Source organism: Ruditapes philippinarum, unplaced genomic scaffold, assembly GCF_026571515.1.
Source record: "Ruditapes philippinarum isolate M1 unplaced genomic scaffold, ASM2657151v2 ctg25651_1_1_1_1, whole genome shotgun sequence".
NCBI lineage: Eukaryota > Metazoa > Mollusca > Bivalvia > Venerida > Veneridae > Ruditapes > Ruditapes philippinarum.
This window is the reverse complement of record NW_026862222.1, coordinates 1,430-14,117: the sequence shown is the minus strand read 5'-3', so window position 1 is coordinate 14,117 and position 12,688 is coordinate 1,430. Positions and strand designations below refer to the sequence as shown.

Genomic DNA, 12,688 nt, shown 5'->3' with positions numbered 1-12,688 from the left:
AAAACTGGTTTTTCGATTCATTTCCTTTTTGCTTAAGTTTTTTAGACACATTCATTACAAATACAGTCTCTTTTTCTATAGGTTTTGTAGGCTCTGTCTTCTGCAGTTGAAAATCTTTAACTGCTTTTTTAATTGTATTTGTTACACGACAGTTGGTTATTGGAAATTTAAGTTTATTCCACATAGTCTTCGGCAGATCTATCTCTGCATCTTTATTTTTGTCCCATGGTTCTCTTTGATGAACAGATTTTGAAGAACTACTGTGTTTTATTGATAATTTCAAAACCACTGCATCCATTAATGAAATATGTTTGCAAATAAGACTTTTGTAAAACTCTATTGGTATTTCTGAACTCATACTTGTTATACTATATTTCACAACTGCTTCACAAAGCTTTAGTGCACGATGGTAATCTTTGGTACCAGGTTGAAAATAAGACATTATATTTTGCCCTTTTTCCAACAACTCCATCATCTGTCTCAAACTCAGTTTTCTCATGCTATAGCAGTTCTCGATAACTGGAAGAAATGTGCTGTTTGATAGATCATCAGAAATCTCTTCAACCCTTTGAGGATTATTATCACCTTGTTTCAGGCTTGTATGCTGACCTTGGCTACATAATGAAAGTTGGCTAGTAGATGGAGCATTACTAAAAGATGGTGAAGTAGTAACAAACGAACTGTGGCTTATAGATGCTGCTTTGCCACTTGTTGAAAGGTTCGTCACCATTGAAACATGGTAAGACTTTGGAACAGTTTCATCTGTTAAAACAGGAAGTTTCTTTAATTCTGCACCTTTAAGTTTTTCATCAAACAATGGATCAGGCTCAATCACAAATTTGAAAGGTTGGGTAGAGTGTTCTGTTTTTATTGTTGTAGTTTGTAAAGGGGATCCTTCTTTTATATTTGTAGCAGACTTTGATGTTGGGGGATTTTTCTTCTTACATATGCCATTTTTCTTAATTGCATTTGTTTGCATATAGTCTTCTTTAAATATATCTTCTTTTGGAAGTAGAATTCGACTTCTGGAAATGTTTGTCATAACTGGAAACTTTTTCGTCACTTTTGGTCCTTTTGAAATATTTGCCACACTTGGAAGACTTAGCTGTTGAGGAACAATATGTGGTATGCTTCCAGGAACACTGGAATTCTGGGTAAAATTTCCTACAAACACACTGCCTTGTAAGACACCATTATGTACTACAGGAGCTAGTATTACATTATTTTGAAACTGGCCTGACTGAACAAAAGGGTTTGACAAGAATGTTCCAGAAGTTATGTCTGCGGATGAAAAATTTCCCAGAACAGCACCAGAATTCTGTGGAAATACTTGTGCTGGAATGCTGACTGGATCATTGCTGCTCACAGTACTAGTTGATGCAGAAACTGTAGCTTGTTCTGTCTGAGATGATAAAACTGCAGGAGCATCACTTGTCTTTTCACGTTGCATTGGGTTAACCACCATAATAGGAACTTGTGAAAACACTGTTGACAAAGGTGTAGCTGCTGTGCCCTGTTCACCTCGCGCTTGGCATCACTGGCTTTGTCCTCAATGGATGTGTGTTGGGTTTTTTTGAAAAAAAAACCAACAAGTCTCATTAGCTTAATATTCAATATAGCGATGGTATGTATCTATGGGTTGAATGATGAACTTTGTTACTTATCTTGTGAGTGAAGATAGTAAATGGTTGTGGTTGAGATGGACGGATATTAATCATATGATGATCCATTCTGATTTTCAGATCAGTAAACAGTAGAAATCTCTAACTTAAATGTGTAACTGTCCGTGTCACAAACAAGTGGTTTTAATAAATATATCAACTTTTTCCTTTCTATACTGAATCATTTTCATCTCACACACATTCCTATATAATCATGCTTTACAGTTTTATGAAAAGCCTGATTGTTATATGATAAAACTGAATGATACAATATCCACAAAGTATGATACCCTAACCAAGAGATAGAGATATGATACATTCATTAAGTTATCCAGTCATAAATTCTTCATTGCTTCACAGAGTACAATTGCATGTAACAGTGTCCAAATATCCCACTTTCATGAGAGGCAATTTGTGACTTCTTCAATATGATCTTTTATCAGTTGATGGACAACACGCCAACCAGCAGCAAATTTGTCTGCAAAAGAGGAAAATAACTTCAATATCATTACCTACATATATACTTTCAAATAAAACAAGATGTAAATAAGAGCAAGAAATGCAGTGTATTAGCTCATCTATTAATGCCACAACTATCAATTACCAATTTTAACAAACATTTTTAGTTAAAAAGGGGGCTTAAAGCAGCACGCCTCCAGATTCATGCTAATTTTCATGAAAATTTTGAAAATGTGTTTAAACGCTTTATTTAATGAAATAACCAAAAGGAAGCAATTTACACATTAACAGTGGCACTTAAAACCCACGTAAATTTTGAAAAAGAGGACAAAATATGCAAAAATAGCCTTACTGTGTTAGTAACACAGTAGAAATATAGTTATAAATATTGAAAAATCGGTCATTAATCGTACATAACATGTAAATTATCACTTGAATCTTGAATATTTTTACTTTTCCCAAAATCTTAGTACATTCTTCTCAAGTTTGATTATATTGAAATATTTTAGCTCATCTGGAGGCATGCAGCTTTAAGTCTAATAATATTGCTTTCATATTATACCCCTTGTCTAACAAATGGACCTTGTCATGATAAGCAAGTATTTCAAGTTTCATGTTGATGACTTTAAAAATGTAATAATGGGCTACAAGGTAGTACATTTAAGTTCATGCATGACAAGATCAAAAGCAAGTCAGCATATTGCTCAACTTTGTCTTCAAAAACAAGCTAAAATATCCAAAAAGAAGATTTTATTTCTTAAAATTAGTGTCATCACAAACAGGATCCAAAAATTGATAGAAGCCTTTAAGGTTTAGGAGCTGTTATCTTTTTTTTTCTTAAAGGCTACTAGCCCATACACCTTTTGATCAGGGAAAGAACTTATTGTTCTCTTTTGTTCTCTTTATTGTTATATAACCCATTAACCCAAAACTGCAACTATATGCTCAGTTGCTCACCCGTCAAGAAGCACAAAAATACATTCATATATAGCATAAATACAAATAGCAAAAAAAACATAGAGAAATAGAACAAAGAGTGCCATGACGGGCAATATTCACTCACCTGACGGTATGGTTTTCACTATGTGTTTTATCCTATTGAAATTGACCAAGCAGCTGAGGAGATATTGTCTCATTCTCATATCTATATTTATCATTGCAGGTAGCCATATTGTTCAGCAATCTAAAATGATTAAAGAAAGTATGTTAAGGAACATGAAGGATAATTCCTACTGAATTTCATTCAAAAAAATTTCAAACTGATGTTCAAGCCAAAGGGTATGCTGTTTTTAAGAAATTACACAATGTATCTTTAAAAACAACAGTCTACCTTGATAACTTCATAACTCACCAATAACAAGAATTTGTTTGATAAACATGTATGCCCCCTATCGGCAACCAATTAGTCATGTGGCCAAGTTATTGTGATTGACTTTTGACCTATTCCTAGTGACCAAAACATCAATAAGGGTTATCAACTGGTCATGACTAGGTCATTGTGACCATAAAGGTTGTGTGTAGCAATTTAATGACAAAGTTATCACAAACCTTACCAAATAATATATGCATAAATTTTATGAATCATATAGGCCTCCTTAATTAAATCCAATTTGTAATATTATTTTAGACCTCGAAATGTGAATTTTTAGTTAAATAAAAAAACATCAACCAATGCAACTTGAGGTGTTGAGTTATTGGTCACAAATTGTTTAAACTTACATGGTCAATGTGACTTGGACCTTTAAATCAGTACGGTTATCTTATTTATCTACTGGCTAGGACAAATTCACCTATGCAGTTTGAGGGCCAAAAGCCCATGGGTTGTCAAGTTAAGGATCAGAAACAGTTTTTAACTACAAAGTCAATGTGACCTTGACCTTTGACCCAAAAGTCAATAGGGGTAATCTACTGGTCAAGACTAATGCACTTATGCAGTTTATGGGCAAGAGCCCATGGGTTGTCAAGTCATTGATCAGAAACCCTTATAACCTACATAGTCAATGTGACTGACATTGACCTTTAACCCCTTGACCCTAAATCAATAGGGGTCATTTACTGGCCAAGACCAATGCACCTATGCAGTTTGAGGGCCAAGGGCCCATTGGTTGTCAATATATAGATCTGAAGCGGCTTTTATCAACAATGCTTATATGACCTTGACCTCTGACCCCTTTGACCAAAAAATCAATAAGGGTCATCTACTTCCACATGAAGTTTGAAATTCATAGACCTTGGCATTCTTAAGTTATTGATCTGAATCCATTTTTTGCCTACAAGGTCAGTTCAACCTTGACTTTGACTCCTTGAACCAAAAATCAATATTGGCCATCTCCTTGCCAAGACCATTTCCTTGGCCTAAGCACTCTTTATTTATTGATCAAAAACTGCTTTTACCTACAAGGTAAAAATTTCTTGATATTTTAACTTTAGTAAAAAATTAACAAAATATTTAATATACAACAATCTATGGGATATTTCCTTTTAAATGCAAAAAGTGTACAGTAAACTGAAATCACTTATTTTTTTAAAGTGATCATAATCAAGCATTTCTTTTTAAATGACATGAAAGTTAATACACAAATTATCGACAAAAGTTATCATATCCAGAACTTAACCTGGAATAATGGAGGCCTAAATTATTAGATCTCACACTAGATATATGGGCTCTATTAGTGAAACCGCTAGCTATCTGGGAATATGTTTGGCTTACAGACAGCTCATCCCCCAGACAATTCATCCTCAGCCATTTCTCCAGACAATTCACCCACCAGACAGTTCACTCCGCATTATTGGAAAAATGACAATTTACCCCCCATTTCCTTAAATCTAATTTTGATGAAATTCATCTTAAAATTAGAAGATCTATGCAATAAACAAATTTGTTGTGTTTCATTACTTAATTGATATTTATAAAATATTTAGTCATATTTAAAGTAATTATTATACTTTATTACTTAAAGATAATATTTGTTACTATACCTTGATATTTTTACATATTATTTTATAATCATACAAGCAGTAAAAATTACAAATTCACCATAAATCTGTCTTAAATAATTTTTATTTGTTTGGGTCGTCAGACCAAACAAATAATGGTAGCGAAATTTCAGAGTCTAATGTTGTTAATTGCAAATGCCGAAAGTAGTCCACTTTTTTGAAGCGGTTACTTCCCTTTTGTATGTACACTAAAGCCGAAAAATTCAGGGGAGATCACTGCGTAAAGATGGTCAAAGACAGGCGCATCAATTTTCAAGCAAAGTAATTCCCGAATGGTCGAAGATTTCTAATATTGTTTTATTGTATTTTCTGATCGAAAATAACTAAATACAAAGCGGACATTCAATCTCTGACACAGAAGTTTACAACAAACCTAACAACAAGTAGTTCTCAAAACAGCTTAAAACTAGCGATTTAAAAGAAAGAAATATTTTATTTTGTTACAAGTATCCAACAAATTACAACGCATTTAAAGTTAAACAATAGCGTTGGCTTATAGAATTGTCAATAAATGCACAATCACAAATTACGCGGATGAATATGATGTTATCAATGAAAATACTATTTATTACCGAATACTACACAAACCGAGTAGTGGAATATATAGATTCTACATGTCGGACTGTTTGGGCGAGAGGATTTTCGCTAAAATATTTACTTCAATTTTAAACAACAGGTTTACCCTGAACAAAATACCTCGAAATTAATAAGGATTACAAACCTGAAATGCAATGGAAGTTCTAAATTTAGAATAACTTGATATTATTCAAACTTTCTGTGTATAACTTCTCCGTGGTAAAGTGGTAACGCGCTGGCTTAGTGAGTGAGAGGTCTCGAGTTCGAATCCCAGTCGAGGAAACTTTTTTTTTTTGTTAAATTCTTTTTTAAGTGTTTTTATTAAGGAAGTAGCCATGATATGCAAGGATAAAGTGTGGCTGTCGTAAAAAATGAACATAAATGTTTTTTTGATGCAACTCTAGTTATGCAGAATTCCGTATGTATCAAACTCTGGTGCCTTGCAAAATGAATTATAATACATAAAATAAACCTATACAGGAAAATGCATACAGATATACAGTACGATTTAGATTGCAAAGATCAGAAAATACCACAGAACTTGCAGCCCTTTGATTCTTTATAAATATAAATGCTTATAGTAAGCTCCAGGATTATTTATATCTGTGTTAAACAACAGTTAAAGTCGTTACAAGCCCTAATTTAGAATAATATGGTTTTCTTCAGCCCGTTCACATATAAATTCACCGTGGCTGAAGGGTTTTCGGGCTCGCTTAGAAAGCGAGAGGTCTGGAGTTCAAATCCCAGTAAAGGTAACTCATTTTTTTTCAAATTGTTAAAGTCAAATAAACATTGGATTGAATATCAGTGTTGCAATTAGTCTTATAGCCAATTTACTACAATTAAAAATCATTAAAAAAATTGGAAAGCATTGGTGGCACTATACATATAATCTCACAACCTGCACCTTTCTTACATTCTGAGACCCAAACAAATTCAGCGCCTTCTGTGCTTTGATTTTAAGTGCTATTGGTGTTATTATAAGATGGCATATCAAAGATATTAACATGTGATAATCATTTGCTCTAATTAGGTGTTAAGTGAGTGTTATCTAGATAGATGGATAGATATGATAATTATCTTAAATCTTTGAAGTTCTGATGAATTTCTAATAATAATTTTACAAGTGAAATTGAAAAGCTTAATTATGTAAATTACGTCTATCAATATACGTACCTGGTAGAATTGATAATTAAAGTAACCCATTCAATATTCAAACAACTCATCAATTGGATGCTTATTACATATCATCTACAAATAGATTTTTTGAGAAGCTATTCAAGACATGCTCAATGTCAATATGACATTTGGAGTGGATGTTTGTATACTTTTAATAGTCCTTTATCCCTGTCTTTAATCCCTTTAACACTTTTTTCATCCTTAATTGATTATACAACAAGGTGTTATGTGCTTCTGATGCAAGAGTGGATGTAGAAATTAAACAATTTGTTTTTCAGCACTTTAAGATAATATAATTAAATTATTCCTGTAGACAGTTGTACATGTTTGCATTACATATATACAATAAAAATATCAAGACTATTAAATAAATGATAGGTAATATGTTTATGAAAAGTGTATACATTATGGGCATTTCCAACCATTAATATAAACTATGTGCTATTTGATTTAATTGCATAAAATTATATAAAATAACATATAAATATAAATCAAATTTTGAATCTTGACTTGCTTATTTTCTTCTTCTTTTCAACACCTTTTATAGAGATTTTTTTTTTCTTGTATGCATCATGTATATGTGCTGTAATATAGTTATATTTTGTGAATAAATCTGACATAATAAATTAATTATAAATAAGTAAATAAATATACTGACTTTTTGAGTTTTTTTAAACAACAAAACACAAGGGGTGAATTGTCTTATCTTTTTTGGGGGGTGAACTGTCTTGAGGGGTGAGTTGTCTTGGTTTTTTGGGGGGTGAATTATCTGGGGGGCGAGTTGTCTTGCACTTACAAACTTGCTTGCATGATTTCAGTCGGCCATATTCCCTAGCCATGAATGATAACTCCCTGTTTCCCTGTCTAAAATTCCACCAAATTATTCCCCATTTAAATGAACTCAAAGAAGGGACCTTTTAAAAAGACTTTGTATTTATTTATTTGATTTATTTTTCAGAAACGGACAATTTTTTCTTTACCTTTGAATAATTTACTTTCTATCTATATATGGTTCCTGTGGTAAACATATGAGTTTTGATGGTAAACAAATGAATTTTCTGAACCGAAAGTTATCTAACACACAGCGTTGCTGTCATCACATGTAAACAATACATTAAATCGGTAAGAAAATTGAGATATTTGTTTGACTATCAGTTTCAAATGCAAAATATTAATATGGAAAACAACTATGTGTAGTTTATGTGTATTGTTGTAATGTGCTTGTCTGATATTTTAGTTGTAAAAGCCATGTACACTTAGTGTCGCTTCATAAAACGTGAGCTGTAACTGAAGGAGATATGGCAAAGCGCATGCTCGCGCACTGACTTCTGCTCTACTGGGATCCTACATATTACCGGACAAAATATGATGTTTTTTCGCTGTAACTTTTATTCAAAATAATAAAAAGGAATGAAATTTTACTTAAATATATGTGGGTTCTTAATATAAGTAAACATTCCTTTATCAAACATAAAATCAAACATTTGACAGTAGAAATGTGTCTTTAAATTAGGGCATTAAAAGAGGAAAAAAATCGTGTAGACAACTCAATTTACCGGACATGTATGGAACATTGTGTTTCAATTTTTTTTGAAGTCTTAAATTGAAATTTAGCAAGGAAACTACGACTATTGAATGTCAATGTTAAGATACTGGAAAAAACCAGTATGTCACTAAAATAAAAACGGCAGCCATGCTTGTTACGAAGAGGCCAATATAGGGGTGTAATTGAAATTAACACTATTAACTCAATTAATGTAATCATTCTTCATGATCCTTAAACTTATGAAACATTTTGATATTCAAATGGAATTCTGTTTTTTGTCATACAGTTTCCCTTTGGTCATCATGTAGCATGTTGCAAAAGCCATAAAGTCTTTTTCTTGTACATTTCATGTAGAGTTCCCTCCCATGGGCTTTACCCGTTTCCTTATAATATTATTTATGTATTTTAATTTAATTTGCATTTCTTTGTAAATGACAACAACGAGATATCGTTTGAACGAATCTGAAAATAACATTTTATCATTAAAGTATGTTACGATTGTCCCCTGAGGTAACGTTGAGAAGAATTAAAAGTAAAACCTATCTAAAATAACCCATTAAGGGCCTCAATATTCGGGAATGCGCAGCACAGATTATTCCCCCGCATGACCAGGTCATGGAATAACGAGTAAACAAAAGGGTATGTTAGTAAAAAAAGAACTGAATCAACAATATTTGCCTGAGAGTGGTTTTGTTGTTATTTACTTTGAAATAGAAAGTGTGTGTACGATTCAGACCGGATGATTTTTGAATCGAGGAAAAACATAAAGCCTTATTTAACATGAATGGCTTTTGTCTGGTAAACTCAGATTGTCCGGTAAACATGTAGGATCCCAGTATATTGGTCAGGGACCATCAATCGGACACTTTTTGAACATTTTTTTGTAGAGATTTCATTATTTTTAACATAGAGACCTAAAAATTTGACACAGTTCAGCTAGGTTCTTCTCCTAACTAACAAACTAGTTTGTTTATTTCTGATTGCATTGACACTTATATCTGAGGCTCACAAGGAGGGTATCAAAATTACCTAAATTGTCTACACTTCAGTACCATGTGTCCGGACAGGTATGTACATGACATGATTAAATTCAGATAAAAGCTTGGGTGTTTTGATTTGTGATTTTCAACATGATAAACAATATTTCAGCAACAAATGCTGAAGTTTTGGATATTCTATAGTTTACTCTGCAAATGATTATAGCTGGTATATGAGGTCAGACATTCTTTCTTGACCCCCAACATTCAATGTCAACATTTTTGAAATAGACATTAAAATATTACCTTTTAAGGAGGTTGAAATAAAATTATTTACTTCATTTTAGAAGAAACATGCATTTATTGTTGAAAGTTCGTACTGGTTAGGGACCACCAAAACCGGACAACCACCAAACCCGGACGGCCCCAAAAATGCTTAATTTAGTATTTTCTTTGTTTAGTGGTTGTCAGTCACTATTTTATCAACAATAAGTGCATGTTTCTTTTAAAATTAAGTAAATGAGTTTTTTTCAACCTCCATAAATGGTAATATTTTAATGTCTATTTCAAGAATGTTAACGTTGAAATTCGGGGGTCAAGAAAGCAATGCCTGACCTCATATACCAGCTATAATCATTTGCAGAGTGAATAATAGAATATCAAAAACTTCAGCATTTGTTGCTGACATATTGTATATCATGTTACAAATCAAAAATCAAAACACCCAGGCTTTTATCTGAATTAAATCACATCATGTACATATCTGTCTGGACACATGGTACTGCAGTGTAGACAATTTAGGTAATTTTGATACCCTCCTTGTCGAGCCTCAGATATAAGTGTCAATACAATCAGAAATAAACAAACTAGTTTTTTAGTTAGGAGAAGAACCTAGCTGAACTGTGTCAAATTTTTTGGACTCTAGGTTAAAAATTATGAAATCTCTACAGAAAAATGTTCCAAAAGTGTCCGGTTGATGGTCCCCGACCAGTAAGTGTCTTGTTTCAAAATGTTTCCGGTAGTCAGACTATTCTCTCCCTTACCAGTTCCTCCCCTGACGTTTCCTCCCTGACGGTTCTCTCCCTATTTTGGGGGAGAACTGTTTGCATATTTGCAAATTAGAAGACAGTTCCTCCCCATTTTTATTTTTATAATTACATTATTATTAAAGTATTTAGATGATAAATAAATGGATAAGTTTATCATGAATTGATATAAATTAGAAAAAAAAGATTTTATTGAAGTGTTTAGATGTTAAATAAATGGGTACGGTAGGTTTATTATAAATTGTAATAAATTAGAGAGAAAAATACTTTAATGAAGTATTCTAATGTTTAATTCAAGTTTCAATTTTGTTAGCATCATCAGCAACAATAAATCAGTAAGTTTATTATCAAATATTAATATAAATTAGAGAAAAAAATATTTAATTGAAGTATTTAGATGTTTAATAAATTTGTAACTTTATTATCAATTGATATAAATTGAATTAGAAAAACTTTTTTTTAACATATAATAATAATAGATCAATGATTATTTTAGTTAATTATTCTGATTTTTTAATTAGATGTAATGTATACTTTTTAATGTGTTTAGTCATTGAAAATAATTAATGAATAATTTACTTGATTAGGATAATCATAAGATATTATTATTATTATTATAAATAAAAATGAAATTTATAGGCAAAAAATGATTAATAAATTCTAATTGCTTTAAACTTTTGTATAATGAAAAAAGTTCAATACACACATGTATGCATTAAGTTTGCTGCCAGTGATAATTGAAGTGTTTTAAATAGTAATTCCTTGGTGTTGATTAGATTAAAATAGCTGTGAAAAGGTGTTGATGAATAAGTATTATATTAGTTATTTTGTATTATATATTGTTTCAAGTTAATGACTACATGTTTTAAATCAATTTCGTAAAAAAGTAAATGTGGAATGTGACTGTTTGCATACCAGTTGTTTATATTTATTTTCTAGAACATATTTGTTTCCACCTTATTCACTATTTAACAAATAAATGAACATCACAAGCTAGACCTTAACATAATTACAGGTGTATATCAATCACTGTCCATTGATCTATATCTCTCACAATAAAGGTGTTGATAGGATTAAAATACTGAAAAAAGGTGTTAAATTTACAAACACTTTTCAGCTGATAAACATAAAACATAAAATGCATTTACTATCAAACACATTCTTTTAATAATCTTCATTAAGAAATATTATTAGATTAAGTCAAAACTAAAATGATAACTTATAAAAATAAAATTGGGGGAGAACTGTCTGCATATTTCAAATTTGGGAGAGAACCGTCAGGGGAGGAAACGGTTAGGGAGAGAACCGTCAGGGAGAGGAACTGGTAAGGGAGAGAATAGTCTGTCATTCAATGTTTCCCCAGTTCCTATTTAACTTCAAAAGTTCCAACCCTAAGTCCCATTGCCCAGTCACTTGCATTATACCTTCATTCACAGAAACTGGTTCATAATTATCAACTCTAGCGAGAAAACAGGTTTTTGTCTAATTATGTATAATCTAGTAAACACTTTGAAACACTTTAAACAGCAAATATTACATTTCCTGAGGGCTTATATAAACTACATTTTCTGCATCTGAAACAAGGCAATATATCATGTGTCCACGTGGTCTTAAAAAAGAATTTGTTCACTCCCTTGTTATTCTTCGCCTTTATATTTTACTATTTCGATCTGAGGAATCCCTGACATTTAGGAGGAATCCCTGACATTTTGGAGGAATCCCTGAATTAAATCTCAGGGATTCCTCATGCACTGTCATTGGATCCCTTGTAACGAACCCTGGCATTTGTTTATTCTTTCTTATCATCCAAAAAGCAAATGAAGTATTGTAAGGCAATTTATTTATTACTATCATATGGAATGTTTTTTGACGCACTTACGATTAAACGGAGTTTTTTTGTCGATATTGACTACTGATCTCGTATGAATTAATTTCTTGAAGAGTATTCTGTGAAAATGAACCCAAAGATGTAAAAATGATAAGTCAAATAATATAGATGAACGATATTAACCTAAATTGGGGGATTGTCATTTGAAAAGTTATAAAGGTCAATTTTTCAATATTTTTGAGATAATTAAATAAGTTGGCCTCACACTCCGTTTCATTTTTTTTAACCAAGGCATATAATATGCAACTGCATGGTTATATAAACACTGCAACGAACACAAAAATCAACCTAAAATCACAATATAAGAAAATAATTATGACTAGCTAAATAAACAAAAAAGGAAATCACACTGTTCATTT

At 31.8% G+C, this 12,688-nt stretch overlaps 1 long non-coding RNA gene across 1 annotated transcript; it reads right to left on the bottom strand.

The window, feature by feature from the left end:
• Positions 1–1,677: 1,677 nt before the first annotated feature.
• Positions 1,678–12,382, bottom strand: LOC132718325 (uncharacterized). The gene is made up of 3 exons (XR_009624074.1): positions 12,321–12,382; positions 3,184–3,303; positions 1,678–2,139 (listed from the first exon to the last, which is right to left on the bottom strand). It is a non-coding gene; the product is annotated as an uncharacterized LOC132718325 (long non-coding RNA).
• Between the last annotated feature and the right edge of the window lie 306 nt (positions 12,383–12,688).